The following is a 21,475-nucleotide window of genomic DNA, read 5'->3' as shown; positions in this document are numbered from 1 at the left end:
GTTTCTCACATTCAAATTTCCACAGATAACTAGGGCAGGGGCAAAATGCTGCAAGTCTCTTTTTAAAAAAAATATATATATATAAAATTGCACTTTAGGTTCTGGGGTACATGTGCAGAACATGTAGGATTATTGCATAGGTACATACAGGGCAATGTGGTTTGCTGCCTCCCTCCCTGTCACCTAACATAGGCATTTCTCCCTATGTTATCCCTCCTCAACTCCATACCCCCCACTGGCCCTCCCCTTGTCTTCCTCAACAGACCCCAGTGTGTGATGCTCCCCTCCCTGTGTCCATGTGTTCTCATTGCTCAATGCCCACCTATGAGTGAGAACATGCGGTGTTTGATTTTCTGTTCTTGTGTCAGTTTGCTGAGAATTATGGTTTCCAGATTCATACATGTCCCTACAAAGGACAAGAACTCATCGTTTTTTATGGCTGCATAGTATTCCATGGTGTATATGTGCCATATTTTCCTTGTCCAGTCTATCATCGATGGGCATTTGAGTTGGTTCCAAGTCTTTGCTATTGTAAACATATGTTCATTGTGCCACAATGAACATACATGTGCATGCGTCTTTATAATAGAACAATTTATAATCCATTGGCTATATACCCAGTAATGGGATGCTGGGTCAAATAGAATTTCTATTTCTAGGTTCTTGAGGAATCACCACACTGTCTTCTACAACGGTTAAACTAATTTACACTCCCACCAACAGTGTAAAAGTGTTCCTATTTCTCCACATCCTCTCCAGCATCTGTTGTATCCAGATTTTTTAATGATCACCATTCTAACTGGTGTGAGATGATATCTCAGTGTTATTTTGATTTGCATTTCTCTAATGACCAGTAATGATGAGCATTTTTCATATGTTTGTTGGTCTTATATATGTCTTCTTTTAAAAACTGTCTTTTCATATCCTTCGTCCACTTTTGAACAGGTTTGCTTGTATTTTTTCTTGTAAATCTGTTTTAGTTCTTTGTAGATTCTGGATATCAGCCCTTTCTCAGATGGGTAGATTGCAAAAATTTTTTCACATTCTGTTGGTTGCTGGTTTACTCTAATGATTGTTTCCATTGCTGTACAGAAGCTCTGAATTTAATTAGATCCCATTTGTCTACTTTGGCTTTTGTTGCCAATGCTTTTGGTGTTTTGGTCATGAAGTCCTTGCCTATGCCTATGTCCTGAATGGTTTTGCCTAGGTTTTCTTCTAGGGTTTTTATGGTGTTAGGTCTTATGTTTAAGTCTTTAATCCATCTGGAGTTGATCTTTGTGTAAGGTGTCAGGAAGGGCTCCAATTTCTGTTTTCTGCATATGGCTAGCCAGTTTTCCCAACACCATGTATTAAACAGGGAATCCTTTCCCCATTGCTTGTTTTTGTCAGGTTTGTCAAAGATCAGATGGTTGTAGGTGTGTGGCATTGCCTCTGGGTTCAGCTGTGCTTGCTGTGAAACTCGGTGTTTGTGGAGGGTGGGACCTGCTGAGCCAGATCACCTGGCTCCTTGTTTCAGCCCCCCCTTTTTTTAGTTGAATGGGTGACTCTGTCTCTCAGGTATTCCAGGAACCAGTTGAAACGGCCGCTCAGATTTGCATGAGTTTTTGTGGGGAGACCTGCTGCACCAGCTGAAATAGCCAGGCTGGAGACTCTTGAGGCTTTTCCACCTGGGAATCTGCTGGTCTGTGGGCAGTAAAAATTCGTCTGGAAATGTGGTGATCACTCACCCTCTCCATTCTCACTGGGAACTACACTCCAGAGCTGTTCCTACTCGGCCATCTTCCATAACCTAGGTCCAGTCTCTTTGCTAAAGCAAAGCATAAGTGACCTTTACTCCAGTTCTCAATAAGTTCCTTTCTGGACTTAATTGTTTACATCATTATCAGCATTTTGGTCAAAATAATTCAACACATCTCTAGGAAGTTCCAAACTTTCCCACATTTCCCGTCTTCTTCTGAGACCTCCAAGCTGTTCCACCCTCTGCCTGTTTCCCAGTTCCTAAGTCACTTCAACATTTTCGAATTATCTTTATTGCAGTGCCCTACTCCCAGTACCAACTTACTGTATTAGTCTGTTTTCACATTGCTATCAAGATATTACCTGAGATGTGGTAATTTATAAACAAAATTATATAATTTTATAAACAAAATTATATAACTGTGAATTGATTCACAGTTCCATATGGCTCTAGAGGCCTTAGGAAACTTACAATCATGGCAGACAGTGAATAGGAAGCAGGCATCTCTTCACAAGGTGGCAGGAAAGAGAGAAAGCATGAATGAGCATGTGAAGGAGAAACTTTCAAATACTTAAAAAATCATCAGGTCTCATGAGAATTCACTCACTATTATGAAAATAGCATATGCGAAACTGCCACCATAATCCAATCACCTCCCTCCTTTGACATGTAGGGATTGCAGGTTCCTCCCTTGACACATGAAGATTACAACTTTTGATGGGAACACACAGCCAAACTGTATCACAAGGTTTGCAAATATATCTGAAATATTGCAGATTACAGGTGTGGGAGTGTGTTGTGTGTATGTGTGTGTGTGTCTCTAGAACTGAGAAAGGGGTATGTTTTTCCAGTAATTTGTAGGCTGTACATGTAAGTAAAATAAAAACAAATTAAATTGAACAGATAGTAATAAAAATTGGAGTCACTGATTCTATTCGTACAAATTTCATAATTGGTCATTCCAACTGTTTTCTAAGACTATCTTGCACTTATTTAGGCAGGAATAGTTATTCCATATTATAAGTGTTATTTTTTATTTTGAGAGAGAGTTTTGCTACTGTTGCACAGGCTGGAGTGCAATGGCACAATCCCAGCTCACTGTAACCTCCACCCTGGGTTCAAGCAATTCTCCTGCCTCAGCCTCCCAAGTAGCTAGGATTACAGGCATGCACCACCATGCCTGGCTAATTTTTGTATTTTTAGTAGAGACTAGTTTCACCATGTTGGCCAGGATGGTCTCGATCTCTTTACCTCGTGATCCACCTGCCTCGGTGTCGCAGTATGCTGGGATTACAGGCGTGAGCCACCCTGCCTGGCTAATTTTTTATATTTTTAGTAGAGATGGCGTTTCTCCATTTGGTCAGGCTGATCTCAAACTCCCAAGCTCAGGTGTCCCACCCATCTCAGCCTCCCAAAGTGCTGGGATTACAGACACGAGCCACTGCACCTGGCCATAAGTGTTATTTTCTCCAATAGACTCTGAGCTCTGTGTGCCCATCCAGTAACCTAATATAGTTTGTTCTCAAATAATATTTACTGGGCTGGGTGAGGTGGGTCATGTCTGTAATCCCAGCACTTTGGCAGGATGAGGCAGTAGTATCACTTGGATCTAGGAGTTCAAGACCAGCCTGAGCAAAACAGTGAGACTGTCTCTTAAAAGAAAAAGAAAAAATTTTAATAATATTTTCTGAAGTGTTGATTTAAATTTTACCCTTAATGATGGGCACACTAATAAAGCCCCAAACTCACCAATTATGCCATATATCCATGTAACAAACCTGCACATGTATCCCCTGAATCTATAATTTTTTAAAAAAATTTCACCCTTCAGATAACATTGGTGCTCATAAGCGATATCCTGAAGAAAAAGGTTTTACTGCCTTTTGGTTTTTATAGTTTTATTACTCCTTTATGTAGTTCACAGTGTTTGAATGTTATGACTTTGTTTTGTTTTGTACCAATTCCAAATCTGTAAAGAGAAGTTAGTTACTCTTTCCATCAGTTTTGCTATGTAGGAACAAATGAAACATTTCAAGATTTCAAATTATCTAAATCAAAGCTACTTAAACATCTCAACAAAGTCTAGTCCAACAAAAACTGCTGAATTCTTTGCAGTTCTAGTTTCGGTATACGCATAGTCATGAAGTGAAAATTAGTAGTTTTATACAACTCTAATTAGTAACAGTGGTTTATAACTTCTTTGCAAATCTTGCAGCAAGTTTTAGCTTCATTAAGTGGCCAACTAAATTTCAGCTTGCAAGAACAAGAAGTCTACACGTCTCCTGATAAGCCTGATGGTTCTCTCCATGTGTGTTATGTATATTCCTCTATTCATGATTATTATCTATCATTTATACTTATTTTTTAAAATTGGTTTACTGTTTTTGTTTATTTAAACAAAGCAGTATAAGCTCACTGCAAAAAGAATAAGAAAATGCCAAAAAAAGATCATATCACCCAGAGACAACCACAGGAAATTTTTGGTGAGCACACTTCCAGATAGCTTACAGTCTATACCTACACACACCTACATACAGCTTTAAATAAAAGGCATTATTTTGTGTATGCTATCCTGCAACCTCTTTTTCTATTTTCTGATAGTTTATAGATCATTTTTTTCATATCATCATGGATTAGCACGCCATATATAGAGCTATTATAATAAAAAAGAGATCCTTTGTATAAGTGCTTCCTAACTATTTAAGGGTACCCTGCTAATAGATCTAAGGCTTATTTCCAGCCATTCTTTATTTAAAACTTTATGTATTTATTTATTTATTTATTTCGACCATGTTGGTCAGGCTGGTCTCGACCGCAGGTGATGTGCCCGCCTAAGCCTCCCAAAGTGCTGGGATTATAGGCTAGCGCAAGTCTTCAGGGGCCGTCCAGGACTACAGAGCTGTTCCACCCTGCCTTGGCTGCCGCCTCTTCCCCCATGCTGGAAGGTGCGGAGCTGTACTTCAGAGTGGACCATGGCTACCTGGAGGGTTTGAGGATGTAAGGCCAGCCTCCTGATCCAGCAGGACTATATTAACCTAGTCCAGTGTGAGACCCTAGAAGATCTGAAAATTCATCTCCAGACTATTGATTATGGTAACTCTTTGGCTAACCAAACAAATCTTCTTACTGTTACCAAAACTGACACCAAGAGGAGGAAAAGACTGTGGAGAATTTGAGTATTTCCAGAATCATTCCCTGGAGCCCCTCAGCACATTTCTCACCTATATGACATGCAGTTACATGATAGACAATGTGATTCTGCTGATGAATGGTGCATTGCAGACAAAATCTGTGAAAGAAATTTCAGGGAAGTGCCAACCCTTGGGCCGTTTCACATAAATGGAAGCTGTCAACATTGCAGAGACACCTTCAGATCTCTTTAATGCCATTCTGGTCAAAACACCATTAGCTCCATTCTTTCAAGACTACATGTCTGAAAATGCTCTAGATGAACTGAATATTGAATTGCCACACAATAAACTATATAAGTCTTACCTTGAGACATTCTATAAATTCTGTAAGAATCATGGTGATGTCATAGCAGAAGTTATATGTCCCATTCTTGAGTTTGAGACATGCTTTTATCAACACTCCTACTCCTTTGACACTGAATTGAACAAAGAAGACTGGGAGACCCTCTATTCATCCTTCGGCAAGCTCTATCCTGAGGGGTTGAGGCTGTTAGCTCAAGCAGAAGACTTTGACCAGATGAAGAGCACAGCAGATCATTACAGAGTATACAAGGCTTTATTTGAAACTGTAGGTGGCAGTGGGGGAAAGACACTGGAGGACGTGTTTTATGATCATGAGCACAATGAATGTGCTGGCATTCAACAGCCAGCTCCACTACAGTGTGTTTTATGCATATGTAAAGCTGAAGGAACAGGAAATGAGAAATACTGTGTGGATACCAGAATGTATTTCACAGAGACATGGAATGAAAATCGAGTTACATTCCAATTTTATAACCCAAGTGAAGTTCTCAAATGCAGAAAATTATACATGTTAAAAGGAAGTCATTGAAGAAAAAAAAATAATGTTATATTATCTAGGCTACACAAAAGTAAGCCACCCTGCATCTTCATGAGCTGCAAATCCATGGAAACACAGTAAACCAGCCCTGAAAGAAAGCATTTCCTTGTTTTCAGTGGCATTAGATCTTGTTTCCACATGTCTGTCTCATTCTTTACTGGGCCTTACAGGTTAATTTTAATTAACCTATGATACTTTTCTTATTCTTGTTTGATCATGTTAAAAATTGGACCTAATAAAAGTATTTTATTCTTGCTCTTCCTTGCTTCTCTACAGGCCCAAATACTGAATGTCTTCTTTTTTAATTTTTTTTCTAGACACGGTCTCACTCTGTTACCTAGGCTACAGTGTAGTGGTGTGATCACAGCTCACTGCAGCCTCTACCTCCCAGGCTCAAGTGATCCTCCCAACTCTCAGCCTCCCAAGTAGCTCGGACTACAAGTGCACATCACCACACAAGGCTAATTTTTGTATTTTTTATAGAGACAGGGTTTCACCATCTTGCCCAGACTGGGGCTGAATTTCTAGGCTCAAAGGATCCACCCACCTTGGTCTCTCAAAGTGTCGAGATTACATGTGTGAGCCACTGTGCCTGGCTGCATTTATATTTTAACTTTCTGTTCCTTCCCTAGGTCCACAAAAATCCAAAGCTGTATGTAGCCAACATGAATCACATTTAATGAAAAATACGTGTTTTGTTTTGTTTTTCTAATATACTTTGATCCAATCAGCTTGAGAAACCAACACAATTGTAAATCCTATGCTCTAGATGCAAGCAGTATTCAGTTTGCTAATAAATTTGCTTTCCTTAATTTTTTTAAATAAAAGGTACAGTTCTTTAAAAAAAAAAAAAAGTGTAGTCATTAAGATTAATATTCTTGCCGGGCGCGGTGGCTCAAGCCTGTAATCCCAGCACTTTGAGAGGCCGAGGCGGGTGGATCACGAGGTCAAGAGATCGAGACCATCCTGGTCAACATGGTGAAACCCCGTCTCTACTAAAAATACAAAAAATTAGCTGGGCATGGTGGCACGTGCCTGTAATCCCAGCTACTCAGGAGGCTGAGGCAGGAGAATTGCCTGAACCCAGGAGGCGGAGGTTGCGGTGAGCCGAGATCGCGCCATTGCACTCCAGCCTGGGTAACAAGAGTGAAACTCTATCTCAAAAAAAAAAAAAAATTAATATTCTTCACGGCCAGGTGCAGTGGCTCACACCTGTAATCCCAGCACTTTGGGAGGCCAAGATGGGCTGATCATGAGGTCAAGAGATCGAGACCATCCTGGCCAACATAGTGAAACCCCATCTCTACTAAAAAATACAAAAATTAGCTGGGCGTGATGGCACACGCCTGTAGTCCCAGCTACTAAGGAGGCTGAGGGCAGGAGAATTGATTGAAGCCAGGAGGCGGAGATTGCAGTGAGCCGAGATTGCGCCACTGCACTCCAGCCTGGCGCCTGGCGACAGAGCAAGACTCTGTATATAAAAACAAAAAAGATTAATAATATTCATTTATTTTGTGAACACTGGCACAATTACCTTTTAAGACCAATTCCTAAAGGCGGAATTGGTGTGTCAAAGACTGTAATCATTCAATTTAAGGGGATGTCTTAAATTGCCTTTTCTGAAAGACAAAATTACTTTGTCTTCCAGGAAAATATACCTTTGTTTTTTGCTTTGCTTTGCTTTGTTTTGTTCTATTCTTTAACCAACTTAGAGCCCCATAAGCACTCAATGAGAAGACGTGCTTCCCACATCCTTGGCAACCCTGGTGTGACTGTCATTGCAATTGCCAATCTGATCTGTGTGGAAAGTGGCATCCTGTTTTTTTATTTACATTTAAAAATAGTAAGTGAGGTCTAATTTTTTTGTATGTGTATATGAGAGATACTTATACATCTAACCTTTTGTGATCTGCTTGTTTATTCCCTTTGATCACGTTTTTAAAAGGTGATAAAATGTTTATTAGCATTTTTTAAAAACATAGATGTTGAATTTGATCTTTCATGCAAATTTCCAGTTTGTCATTAGTCTTTTAACTTTTGTAAGTTTTTTTGTATTCATCTTACAGAAATGTTTATTTTTAATCACATACGTCTTCTTTTCTATGTCTGGCACTTGTTTCAGGATATGTGTGACACTTTTACATATTCTGCTTACATAATTCCTTCAAATTCTTAAGATTATTTTCCATTTATCCATATTAATTCCATACTGACTACATTGTGAGTTGGAGTATCTAAATATATATATATTCTTTTCTAGAACTTATTTAACTTTCAAATAGCTATTCAGTCATTAAATTTCATATAAGCTTTTATGTTAAATTAAATTAGGGAAAGAGACTCTCCCTACATCAGGGATTACTGTGTTTATGCATGTGTCAATCTCCCCTACTACACATAATGTCTATGTTGTATTTTGGATTTAAAAAGATTAGATTACTATTAAAAAGAAAAAAGATTCACAGGAATAAATAAAATAGTAGAAACTTTCTATGAATTTGTATGGTACTTTCTGCCAAAAACTCACTGCATTTTTAAAAATAGGGTTTATCGACCTTTTTTTTTTTTTTTTTTTGAGACAGTCTCACTCCATCACCAGGCGCCAGGCTGGAGTGCAGTGGCACGACCTCAGCTCACTGCAACCTCCGCCTCCCAGGTTCAAGTGATTCTCCTGCCTCAGCCTCCCGAGTAGCTGGGACTACAGGCGTGCACCACCATGCCCAGCTAATTTTTTTGTATTTTTAGTAGAGACAGGGTTTCACCATGTTGGCCAGGATGGTCTCCATCTCTTGACCTTGTGATCCGCCCGCCTGGGCCTCCCAAAGTGCTGGGATTACAGGCGTGAGCCACTGCGCCCGGCTATCGACTTTTAAATATGCCAAAATAACTAACACATTATACAATGTCTTCTTTTTTTGTTGTGTTTGTTTATATTTGTTTGTTTCAGATAAGGTCACTTTCTACTGTCCTGACTGGAGTGCACTGGTGTGATCCTAGCTCACCACAGCCTCATAATTCCTGGCATCAAGCGATCCTCCTCCTATCCCAAAGTGCTGGGGATGACATGAGCCACCTAACCCAGCCAAAATCAGTTTTAAAAATAAAGACTACTCTCGCTGGGAGCAGTGGCTCATGCCTATAACCCTAGCACTTTGGGTGGCCGAGGTGGGTGGATCACCTGAGGTCAGGAGTTCATGACCAGCCTGAACAACATGGTGGCCTGTTGGGGGGTAGAGAGGCTAGGGGAGGGATAGCAGGGGGTGGGGGGGTTGGGGAGGGATAACATTGAGAGAAATACCTAATATAGATGACAGGGGATGAATGCAGCAAACCACCATGGCATGTGTATATCTATGTAATAATCCTGCACAATTTGCACAGGTACCCCAGAACTTAAAATATAAGTTAAAAAAAATAGATAGTCTGGTGTGGTGGCTCATGCCTAAATCCCGGCACTTTGGGAGGCTGAGGTGGGTGGATCACAAGGTCAGGAGTTTGAGACCAGCCTGGCCAACATAGTGAAACCCCCATCTCTACTAAAAATACAATAAATAAATAAATAAATAAATAAACAAACAAACAAACAAACAAACCTCATCTCTACTAAAAATACCAAAATTAGCTGGGCCTGGTGGTGAGCACCTATAATCCCAGCTACTTGGGAGGCTGAGGCAGGAGAATCGCTTGAATTTTGGAGGCAGAGGTTGCAGTAAGCCGAGATCACGCCATTGCACTCCAACATGGGTAACAAAGAGCAAAACTGACTCTCAAAATAAATAAATAAATAAATAAAGGCTACTCTCATTTGTAATGTGTTAACAATATAAACAGGACATAATGTGTTTATTCCAAGCCTATAACCTTAAATCCCTAATTATGTGATTAAAAATATACATTTATTCTTTTAAGAATTTGTCAATTTTACTGGAAAGTTCTAAGGATACTTTTTAAATAGTTCTTTAGACCACAGACACTGAGGGTTTTTTCTGAGAAAAATAATAATACATGCATATTTGACAGTTAATTAAAGTGTGGCTAATTGACATATTTATGTTTTCTAAAGACAGAAGGCATCAAATACCAGCTCTTGTGCCCTTTTCCTTTATCTTTTAAAAATGTTAATTCATTAAGTTGGGTATGGTGTCTCAAGCCTGCAATCTTAGTTACTGGAGAGGCTGAGACGGGAGGATCACTTGAGACCAGGCATTCAAGAACAGCCTGATCAACATAGTGAGATCCCCATATCTAAGAAGGAAAGAAAGTTAATTTATTACTAATCATTTAAGAGGCCATTGTGTTATAAATTAGATTACTTCAATAGACAAAAGAGAATTTAACTGAGAATCTCGAATGAGACCCCTTCCAGGGGTAACAGCCTAATTTGTCATTCAGAAATTCTTGTCATCTTTCTTCCCCTAGAAAGCCATTGCTACACTTTGGGTTTTCGGCAAAGGGTGTTTAAACTGAGGCACATTGTTCAAGACTCCTCAATCTTACTAAATGTTTTGTAGAAATATCTTAGCCTTGGATTTCTATTTTAAAGTAATATCATTAATTTAAAATATCAGGAATATTGTGGAATCTTAATGGTAGTGTACTAATTGTACACAGAAATGTTCAATTCTGCCTGAAGATTTGAATACTTAGGCCAGGCGCAGTGGCTCACGCCTATAATCCTAGCACTTTGGGAGGTCGAGGTGGGTGGAACACCTGAGGTCAGAAGTTTGAGACCAGCCTTACCAACATGGAGAAACCCCGTTTCTACTAAAAATACAAAAAATTAGCTGGGCATGGTGGCACATGCCTGTAATCCCAGCTACTTGGGAGGCTGAAGCAGGAGAATGGCTTGAACCTGGGAGGCAGAGATTGCAGTAAGCTGAGATCATGCCACTGCACTCCAGCCTGGGCAACAAAAGCAAAACTCTGCTTCAAAAAAAAAAAGATTTGAATACTTATACTTCCAGAAATTTCTTTATGCTGTCCATTACAAAGTACTTGCTTAGAACCAAATTCTTTTAGTTAGAGTCCTGGGAGGAAATATAGATAAATCTTGATTGTCCTGAGAGCTCATGGTTCCATAGCAGCCTGATACCAAAACGGTCTTAAGCAAATCTCCAAATTGATGAAGAATCTGTTATAGAAGCCAAGCTTTCTCTTGAAGATGTCTTCTAGAACTTTGTATCACAATCATGTTAAGTTCTAATAAAGTTTCAATATGAAAAGACATTACAAATTCAAATAACTTAGAATTTCCAGAATGGATAATAATTTTAACTTGAAGATAAAACTATTTAGTCATCTATTAAAATGATTGAAACTATATTACTCCACTTTTTAAAATGAAATTTTAAACTTGTAAAATAATTGGAAAAGGGAAATAGAAAATCCGTTAAGGTGAATTTTTAAGTTTTTTTTTGTTTGTTTTTTGTTTTTTGAGACGGAGTTTTGCTCTTGTTACCCAGGCTGGAGGCAATGGCGCGATCTCGGCTCACCGCAACCTCCGCCTCCTGGGTTCAGGCAATTCTCCTGCCTCAGCCTCCTGAGTAGCTGGGATTACAGGCACGCGCCACCATACCCGGCTAATTTTTTGTATTTTTAGTAGAGACGGGGTTTCACCATGTTGACCAGGATGGTCTTGATCTCTCGACCTTGTGATCCACCTGCCTCGGCCTCCCAAAGTGCTGGGATTACAGGCGTGAGCCACTGCGCCCAGCCGAATTTTTGAGTTTTAATATTTTCAATTCATGCATTCAGTTACAAAGAATATGCTATTTATAAACTCCCCTAAAGTAACAAAATAGAAATCATATATTTTTGTGTCTCCTTTCCCTTCACCTTTTCTAAGCCCTAAAGCCTGGTACTTTGATCACTTTTTATAAAAGAGAGTTCTTAAAAGTGAGTTGTTTGTTTGAGCCGGGTGGGAAACCCATCACCAATTTACTGTAGCTATTAGCTTCGTTCTTCCTGATAGTTGCTTAGTCCAGAAATTCTTTGTAAAGAATATTCAACAGGGCAGAATAGCATTTCCTTGAGAACAGGGACTCTCTTGTTCATTACCATGGGCCCAGTGCCTCGAATGAGACTGGACCAGTAAATTCTGGTTCTGGTTGTATACCTACTATAAGGAATGCATATATGATATGCAACCAGAACTAGAACTTCCTTCAACAATTTTTGGAGTGTAGATCTGTTGAAAACAAATTCTCTCAGTTTTTCCTTTTCTGAAAGTTTTTATGTTGCCTTCATCTTGGAAAAATATTTTACTAGGTATAAAATTCAACATTGACAGGTTTGGTTTCCTTTTATCACTTTAAAGATGTTATTCCATTTTCTTCTGGCTTGCCTAATCTGCTACTGTCATTCTCTTCTTTGTTCTGCTGTACATTATATTTCTTTTGCCTCTTACTGATTTGAGATTTTTTTTTCCATTGTCGCTGGTTTTTAGCAGCTTAATTATGATTAGCTTCAGTGTGTGTTGTTTGTTTTTATCCTGTGCAGTGTCTCTTGAGTTTCTTGGATCTGTGAGTCTACGGTTCTCATCAAATAATTTGGAAAAAAAATTAATCGACATTTCTTGAAAGGGTTTTTCCGTTTCTTGTCTCTATCTTTTACATTGAGTCTCCAATTATACCTTTGTTAGACATTTTATATTACTCATGGGTAAATGATATATTTGTTTTTCTTCTATGTGTGCTTTATTATTTAATGTAGAACTAAATTTCCATATCAGGGATGAATCCTACTTGCTTGTGGGGTATGATACTTTTTATACATAGTTGGATTTGATTTGCAAATATTTTGCTGAGGATTCTTGTTTTTACATTTATGTAAAGCATTGGTCTATAGTTTTCTTGTAAAGTCTTTGGCTGGTTTTGATATAAAGGTAATGCTGATCTCATAGAATAAATTAGAAAGTATTCCCTCTGTATCTGTCTTTTGAAAGAAATTGTATAGAATTGGTATTGATCCTGCCTTAAATATTTGATAGAATTTACCAGTGAATTTACCAGTGAATTTACCAGTGAATCCATGTGGGCCTGGTGTTTTCTGTTTTGGAATGCCATTAACTGCTGATTCAACTTATTTAATAAATGTAGTCTTATTTAGATTGCCTATTTATTTTTGTGTGAGTTTTAGTGAATTGTATCTTTCAAAGAATTGATCCATTTCACTTAAAGATTTGTGGGCATAGAGCTATTCATAGTATTTCTTCATCTTTATTAAGCTATTAATGTCCAAGGAATCTGTGGTGATGTCCCCTCTTATTTCTAGCATCAGTAATTGTTGTTATCTTCATTTTTTCTTAGCCTGATAAGAGACTTAACTATTTTACTGATTTTTTCCGAAAATTTTATTGATTTTTGGTTTCTTGGATTTTCTCCATTAATTTTCTGGTTTTATTTTCATTGATTTCTATTCTAATTTTATTATTTCTTTTTTTATTTTAGATTTAATATTTTCTTCTCTGTCTAGATTCCTAACGTTATAGCTTAGATGACTGATTTTAGATATGTTTTTAAACATATTCACTTAATGCTATAAATTATCCCCAAGCACTGTTTTTGCTTGATTCCACAACTTTTGATAAGTTGTATTTTTATTTTCATTTAGTTTAAAATATATTTTAGGTTCTCTGGAGACATATTTTTTGACCTATATTATTTAGAGTATGTTGTTTAATCTCCAAGTATTTTAGGGTGCTTTCCTGTTATTAATTTCTAGTTTAATTTCACTGTGGTCTGAGACACAGAATGTAGTCAATACTGGTGAACATTTTATATAAATTTGAGAAGAATATGTATTCTGCTGTTGTTGGATGAAGTAGTCTAAAGATGTCAATTATGTCTGGTTAATGGTGCTGTTGAGTTCAACTATGTCCTTACTGATTACCTGCCTAATGGGTCTGTCTAATTCGGACAGAGAATTGTTAAAGTCTCCAACTGTAACAGTGGAGTCATCTATTTCTCCTCACAGTTCTATTAGTTTTTACCTCATGTATTTTAATGCTCTTTTTTCAGGCACAGATACATTAAGAATTATTATATCTTCTGGAGAATTGACCTCTTTATTATTATATAACGGACTCCTTGATCCCTGACAACTTTCTTTGCTCTGAAGTCTTCTCTGTATGAAATTAATATAGGCTGGACAAGGTGGCTCATAGCTGTAATCCCAGCATTTTGGGAGACTGAGATGGGCAGATGACCTAAGGTCAGGAGTTTAAGACCAGCCTGACCAACATGACAAAACCCCATTTTCACTAAAAAATACAAAAATTATCCAGGCATGGTGCCACACATCTGTAGTCTCAGTTACTGGGGAGGTTGAGGCAGGAGAATAGCTTGCACCCATGGGCAGAAATTTCAGTGAACAGAGATTGTGCCACTGCACTCCATCCTGGACAACAGAGTGAGACTCCAAACAAATTAATATAACTTTCTTTTGATTTATATCTTATCTTTATCCTCCTTTTTTTTTTTCAGTGCTTTCCTTCCTGCTCTAGTTACTTTTTCTCCATTTTCAGCACCTCCTTTTTACTCTGCAGGCTCCTGTGTTTTCACATTGACTTATCCCCAGGAAGAAAGCCTAAACATAAATTCCTTCTAAGAAATAAGTGAACTTAACCCAAAAGAGTGATTTAACCTGAAGGAGTAACTTCATAACAATGAAGTTTTGATGCTAGGTTACCTGGGTAAATAGTTTTTCATTAGTTAGATGCTCTCCAAGTCTCCCTACAAGTCACAGCACAGGGGAATGATTAGCTTGCCCTTGAGGAATTACTGTCTCTTGCTCTCAGCTTGTTAGAGCTCCCACTATTTTTCTAACAACCGTCGCTTTATATCCCCGTAACCCTGAGGAGTAGAACAAAACATATTCTCCATTCAAGTCCTCAATCTTTTTCCTAAAGAAGAACTACCTTTGACTTCTACCTGGGAAAAATTACACTGATCATGTCCAATACTAACTTACTAATGAGAGGAATGGTGGTACAGCCAAGAAGTATCTGGCATCATCATCCAACTTCTAAAAGTGGCAAATCAAAGAAAGAAGGCTCCAAGATCAGCAGGCAATAATATGCCAATCTGACCCCTGCTCTAAACTCCAGATATCTAGATTCACAAGCTAGACATAGGCCTCCCCTGCACTGAGGTCTCTCAAAAGGAAATGTCCATTCAAACGAAATGCAAAAATTTCCTTACCTGTGTTCCTTTGAGGATATCATCCAACCTTGAACACTGCCTCATTCCTTTAAAAGCTTCTGCCATTTCCCATATCTTAATGTTAAATTGTTTAGTAAAGATTATAGCATAATTTCTTCAGAGATTATCAAAAGTTTCCCAAATAACCCAGAGTAATTTAAACTCCTCATGCCTTCTCAATTTTTAATATAACTATAATCATTACAGTTCCTTAGAACTTTTGTCAAAAATAACTTAAATCTAATTATAATGAAGGCATCATTTTCCCCATAAATTTAACGATAATTAGTCTTCAAATTTTTGATTTTCAAATTTGTATTTCCCCTAAAATTCATATGTATCAGAAGAATAATCATATGAGATTTTTGTCTTTTAATAAATGTGTTTTAAAATTGTACTTAGAACTTAGAGTTATGCTTAGGAAAAAAAAAAAAGAAACTCATACTCTGCTAGCATTTGCTGCCAACTATAAATTTCTACTAACTGCTTCTTTGTGGCAATGACCCAAAGCTATAGTTTTCTGGAGAAACTTTTCAGAATTGGAAACTGTCTGTCAACAATTTAGAAACAGATACATCCATCGATGACAAAACTGATTATTTTTGTACAGTAACTCTTAGCTCTTTGTTACATTTTCTTTTGTACCTTGGTTAGTCATTTTAATTGGTGGCATTTTTTTCCCTCACCAGAGTCCATGTTATGATAATGTGATATTTTTCTAAGTACTTCACAGATTTCATTATTACCTTAACCTTGTGAAATAAACAAGGTAGTATCGCTATCCTTATTATTTAGTTTAAAAAGAAAAAAAAAATGAAACCAGAATGAAAAGAGAAAGAAAGACTTGTCCTTGTCCAAAGACAGAAGGTTAGAGGGGCATCAAATACTATCATTCAAAAATAACTGATCTCAAATTTTAATAGTGACATAAAATCTTTATTTCTTCCTAGTTTCACAATATATCCACAGATAAAGCCTACCGCATAGCAACCCTTATTCCACTTCCAAAATGCATGCAGTCTCACCCAGACTGACTCTTCTACTTTGCTGTTAGAAAATGGATTCCACGAGAATGAGCCATAAATACATGTCACCAGACTGTATCAAAAATAAGTAAAACCATAAAGAATCAGTTTCCATCCATCCCTGCCCCCCTTTCCAATGCCCACCAGGGGGAAAAAATAAAAACAGACAGGCTTGTAAGCACCCAGCTCTGGCCACAGAACTGTTTGATTGCTTAAGCCGAGTGGTCAGACAATAGGACCAGAAAGAATGGCCGCTTCCTTCCTTCCTGTTGAGTGTTCTGCCTGAGTGAGTAAATTCAATAGCACTTTGCTTCACAGCAACACTAGGCTCTAGCACCAGGAAAATCAACAAAGAGCCATTCTAGGGCATTTCCAACCCCACCTAAGCGAAGCCTCTGAGCTATAGAACCATGGGGGAGGGGGTGTCCAGATTCAGGTGCTCCTGGGAGCATGTGCATGAAAGCACACCAGCATCCAGGTTACTGCTTATATTCAGGGCCACTGTACATTTGTAATTGTCCAGTTTCACTGTTATCATTTTCTACTTTCTAATCCACAATTCCCTGCAATGTTTCAAAACTTTCCTGAAAGCTGGCTATTTCCTCGTGGCAACACAGTCAAAATTTGTATGGACCACTGTGATGACTGTAACTCCAGAATCATCTTAAATGCTCCTCCACTAAATCATCCTTCTCTGCCCTCACTGACCTTTAGATCTATGTCTAGTATGCATAATAATTTGGCCAATTTGGCAGTTAAGAACAGAAACCAGAGAAGACTTAAGACTAAGACACATAGTTTTATGGATTACGTGTCAGATTTTCAGTGAAGTTGTAGCCCTGGGCTGTGAACTTTGCAAGTGGCTCTTGGCTTTTTTCCCATGCCTTTGGTGGGACAGGATAGCTAGATGGGGCTGGAAGTGGGTATTTTTCCCCAAAATTAATTAGGCTGTAGTAAAATCCCAATAGGTTAGGCTCTGGTAAAATAGTTTCTCTTGAGGGCAAGGCTTGCTAAGAAGAACAGCATTCTCTGGTATTTTTTCAAAATGGTTACCTTTCCTCTCCCACTGCAGGAAGCCAGAGGGAATTTTTCCCTGATACTCACTATCAGAACCTGGTTGGGGTCTAGGAAATAAAACTCAGACTTCCACCGTATATGTCCCCCTAGAATTTTTAACTCTCAGAATTGTCCACAGTGAGTATCCAGAAATTTGTCAATTACCATTTATGTTTCCCACCCAGAGGTATCTGTTTGTGGATTTCTTATTAATATGAAAATTTACTCATCATCTTTTGTTGTTAATTTGGTGACATGGTTTCCACCACTGTAACATCCATAATGTTTGAATATTTCTAGCAGTAAACGTATATGTGGGCTGGGCACAGTGGCTCACGCCTATAATCCTGACACTTTGGGAGGCTGAGATGGGTGGATCACCTGAGGTCAGGAGTTTGAGACCAGCCTGGACAACATGGCAAAACCCCGTCTCTACTAAAAATACAAAAATTAGCCAGGTATGGTGGTGGGTGCCTATAATCCCAGCTACTTTGGAGGCTGAGGCAGGAAAATTGCTTGAACCTGGGGTGGTGGAGGTTGCAGTGAGCCAAGATCATGCCCCTGCACTCCTACCTGGATGACAGTGGAACTTCGTCTCAAAAAAAAAAAAAGAGGGCCAGGCATGGTGGCTCACGCCTGTAATCTCAGCACTTTGGGATGTCGAGGTGGGTGGATCATGAGGTCAAAAGATCAAGACCATCCTAGCCAACATGGTGAAACCCCATCTCTACTAAAAATTCAAAAATTAGCTGGGCATGGTGGCATGCGCCTGTAGTCGCAGCTACTCGAAATTCCGTCTCAAAAAAAGAGCATATGTGTATTTATACTCAGACATTTCCACAAGCGGAACTTGGTGACATCCAACATTGTTATTAGAGGCATTGGAATACATTAAAACCATAATGTGATTTAACTAATTAGATTATTTGATTGATTTGAACCAGCACATATCTTGGATTCAAAAATTGAAGACGACAGATAAGAGTCTTTATTAGGTGACTGAAGAACTTATAATGCTTTATCTTTCAGTATGAAAAATGTATCTCTACATGGATTCTAATCTGTAGTCATTCACACATGAAATGAAGCCCTTTATTTTATTCCATAAAAATGAGTAAGAAAAATGACTTCTAATTAATAACAAAATTTTCTGACAACAGAAATTGTATGAAGCCCATTTAAAATTTAACTTTAAAACAACCCCTTTTAGAAGTTACTATTATTATAGCCCTTTCACGGAGAAAACACGGGCAGCTCAGAGAGGTTACCAGAGTTACCCAAGCTCACACACCTAAGCTGGGATTTGACCTAAAGCGACTTGAAAACAGGGTTCCAGTTCCTTTTATTTTTAACAATATAAAATATGATTTTAAAATTTAAATTTAATTTTTAAAATTTATTTAGAGACAGAGTCTTGCTTTGTCACCCAGGTTGGAGTATAGTGGTGTGATCTTGGCTTACTGCAACATCCTTGATCCTCCCACTTCAAACCCCCCAAACCTGAATCATTTGCTTAAGAATCTGTTCTGAGGCCTGGAGCCATGGCTCATGCCTGCAATGTCAGCACTTTGGGAGGCCAAGGCAGGCAGATCACAAGGTCAGGAGTTCAAAATCAGTCTGACCAACATGGTGAAACTCCATCTTTACTAAAAATACAAAAATTAGCTGGATTTGATGGCATGTGTCTGTAATCCCAGCTACTCAGGAAGCCGAGGTAGAAGAAACACTTGAACCCGGGAGGGAGAGGCTGCAGCGAGCTGAGATCATGCCACTGTACTCCAGCCTGGGCGACAGAGTGAGACTCTGTCTCAAAAAACAAAACAAAAAAAAGAATCTGATCTGACGCTTCATCACCAACAAATACACAAATGTATACAGCAGTACCCTCTTACCCACAGAAGATACATTCCAAAACCCCTACTGGATGCCTGAAACCATAGACAGTACTAAACCCTGTATATACTATGTTTAATTCTATACATGTATAGCTATGATAAAGTTTAATTTATAAATTAAGCACTGTAAGAGATTAACAATAACAATATGAAAATAGAGTATTTATAACAAATGCGGCAGCAGCTTCTTCATCGCCAGACACTGCCTTCTCTAGTAATGTTTATATTTTTCAGCCTAAGACTATTCCTGAATCGATGTAACCATCTGTTACTTACGGCAAGCGCCTTGGTGTCTTTCATTTCCGGGGCTCCCTGGCTGAAGTCGTACAGGCTCAGTGCTTTCTGGTGCAACACAGTGCTGTCAATAGAAACACATTTTAGTTCATGTCTTCCACTCAAAAATTTAGTAACTTTTCTATCTTAACTAAGCACTTATCATGCCCTGCAGCTGTAAGTTTTGCGGTTTGAGGTGTGACAGCAAAACTAGCACAAATTTCTTTTTTCTTCTTCACAATTTTATAGATAAAAGATTCGTTCTTACCATAGATCTTAGCAACTGCAGCATACAATTTTTTATTTTTGTTTCTTATTAAGTCAAGAACTTTCACCTTCTCACTTAAAGGAAGTACTTTACAGCTTCCCTTTGGCATATCTAAATTACCAGCATCATTCTTCCATTTAGGGACCATTATGATGTCAAATAAGAATTACTTGAACACGTGCCGGGCGCAGTGGCTCAAGCCTGTAATCCCAGCACTTTGGGAGGCCGAGGCGGGTGGATCACGAGGTCAAGAGATCGAGACCATCCTGGTCAACATAGTGAAACCCCGTCTCTACTAAAAATACAAAAAAAAAATAAAATTAGCTGGGCATGGTGGCACGTGCCTGTAATCCCAGCTACTCAGGAGGCTGAGGCAGGAGAACTGCCTGAACCCAGGAGGTGGAGGTTGCGGTGAGCCGAGATCGCGCCATTGCACTCCAGCCTGGGTAACAAGAGCGAAACTCCATCTCAAAAAAAAAAAGAAGAATTACTTGAGCACAAGCACTGTGATACCATGACAGTCTACCTGATAACCGAGACAGCTACTGCGTGGCTTATGGGTAGCGTGGATAGACAGCATGGATATGCTGGACAAGGGACAATTCACATCCTGAGCAGGACGAAGCAGGATAGTGAGGGATTTCATCATGCTAATAACAGTGCATAATATAAAACTTATGAATTTTTTATTTTTGGAATTTTCCATTTATTATTTCTGAACCATGATTGATCATGGGTAACTAAAACAGAAAGCAAAACAGCAGATAAGGGGGGATTACCATATTTTGTTCAAACAAGGACATTCTCTTGCATAAGCAGAATAGAACCATCAAAGTCAGGAAGTTAACCTGACACATTATTCCTATCTAATCCTCAGACTTCATTTAAATTTTTCTCATGGACCCAATAATGTCTTTCTTATGAGAAATGGATCAGGTTCAGAATCACATATTGCTTTTAAATGTCAGCTCTCTTCAATCTCCTTCATTCTGGAATAGTTTCTCTGTGTTTGCTTAATTTTCAAGATTTTAGCACTTTTGAAAATTATGGGCCAGTTATTTTGCAGAATATTCCTCAGTTTCAGGATTTTCTGTTTGAGTTTTGATTAGATTCAAGTTATCAATCTTTTTATTTTTTTATTTTTTGAGATGGAGTTTTGCTCTTGTACTCAGGCTGGAGTGCAATGGCACAATCTCGGCTCACTGCAACCTCCGCCTTCCAGGTTCAAGCAATTCTCCTGCCTCAGCCTCCCAAGTAGCTGGGATTACAGGCATTTGCCACCATACTTGGCTAATTTTGTCTTTTTAGTAGATATAGGGTTTCTCCATGTTGGTCAGGCTGGTCTTGAACTTCTGACCTCAGGTGATCCACCCACTTTGGCCTCCCAAAGTGCTGGGATTACAGGCAGGAGCCACCGCATGTGGCAAGTTACAAATCTTTAACAGGTGTGTCACAAAGATGATGCTGTGTTCTCATTGCGTCATATCCAGAGGCACACATTTATGTTCACTTTAATCTCTTGATTAAGGTGGCATCTAACAGATTTCTCTGCTATGAAGTTATTTTTGTTCCTTTCTAATTAAAACAAATTTTAGGAGAGGTTATTTGAAGATATGAAATATCCTTTCTTCATTCAACTTTCAGTTTATTTATTTATTATTTACATCAGTATTAGCTCATAGATTTCCACTTTAAGACTTAAAATCCACTACTATCATTATTTATTTCTATGTTTATTTTAGCCAGTGAAAACTCATTTATGCTGGCTTCTGTGTCCATTGGACATGGTAACATCATTTTCTAGATTACTTTTTCACTATCTGGTACAGTTGCTTTCTGGAGCAATGGCTCTGGAATCAGCCATTTCTTCTAGGTTCTCTTGCTCCTTTGAGTGAAGAAGAATATTCAGAAGCCCAGATTCAAGTGCTAGGAGTGCTCATTGCTATTGAGGCATTGTTCCTATATCCTTTAACAAAATGAGGAAATAT

The 21,475-nt window shown here is 38.5% G+C and overlaps 1 long non-coding RNA gene and 1 pseudogene across 1 annotated transcript in view; one reads left to right on the top strand and one right to left on the bottom strand.

Moving 5' to 3' along the window:
* The window catches only part of LOC141581606 (uncharacterized), a 109,462-nt gene that overhangs the window by 65,454 nt on the left and 22,533 nt on the right, over positions 1–21,475 (bottom strand). The window contains exon 2 of the long non-coding RNA XR_012514319.1: positions 19,223–19,304. This is a non-coding gene — a long non-coding RNA (uncharacterized LOC141581606). The remainder of the gene's footprint in view (positions 1–19,222; positions 19,305–21,475) is intronic.
* Positions 4,674–5,706, top strand: LOC101048864 (V-type proton ATPase subunit d 2 pseudogene; annotated as a pseudogene).

This window comes from Saimiri boliviensis, chromosome 16 (assembly GCF_048565385.1).
Source record: "Saimiri boliviensis isolate mSaiBol1 chromosome 16, mSaiBol1.pri, whole genome shotgun sequence".
NCBI lineage: Eukaryota > Metazoa > Chordata > Mammalia > Primates > Cebidae > Saimiri > Saimiri boliviensis.
This window is presented reverse-complemented; position numbering and strand designations above follow the sequence as displayed.